The following is a 607-nucleotide window of genomic DNA, read 5'->3' on the forward strand; positions in this document are numbered from 1 at the left end:
ATATATATATATATATATATATATATATATATATATATATATATATAAATGCATATATATATAGGTATGTACATATATCCATCCATCCATTTTCTTTACCCGCTTATTCCATTTTGGGTCACGGGGGTCGCTGGTGCCCATGTCCAGCAATCACTGTGCGAGGGGCGGGGTACACCCTGGACGGGTCGCAAGTCCATCACAGGGACACATAGAGACAAACGAGACAAACAACCATTCACTCTCTCACTCACACCTAGGGACGATTTAGAGTTACCAATCAGCCTAACATGCATGTTTTTGGACTGTGGGAGGAAACCGGAGTACCCGGAGAAAACCCACGCATGCACGGAGAGAACATGCAAACTCCACCCAGAAAGGCCCCTGGACCGGGGTTTGAACCAGGGACCTGCTCGCTGAGAGGCAGCAGCTCTACCAGTTGCGCCACCGTGCTGCCATATGTCTTTGAACATGTCAGGTGTTAATTGGCTGCATTTAAATCTTTCAGTTTGGGCTGTCTTTAACCAACCTTAACTATCCTCACTCTTCTTCCTTCAAGCCACGATCCCTGGATCATTGATATTCAGATGGATCCCTGGATCATTGATAT

This window comes from Nematolebias whitei, chromosome 12 (assembly GCF_014905685.2).
Source record: "Nematolebias whitei isolate Nwh7 chromosome 12, NemWhi1, whole genome shotgun sequence".
NCBI classification, from domain to species: domain Eukaryota; kingdom Metazoa; phylum Chordata; class Actinopteri; order Cyprinodontiformes; family Rivulidae; genus Nematolebias; species Nematolebias whitei.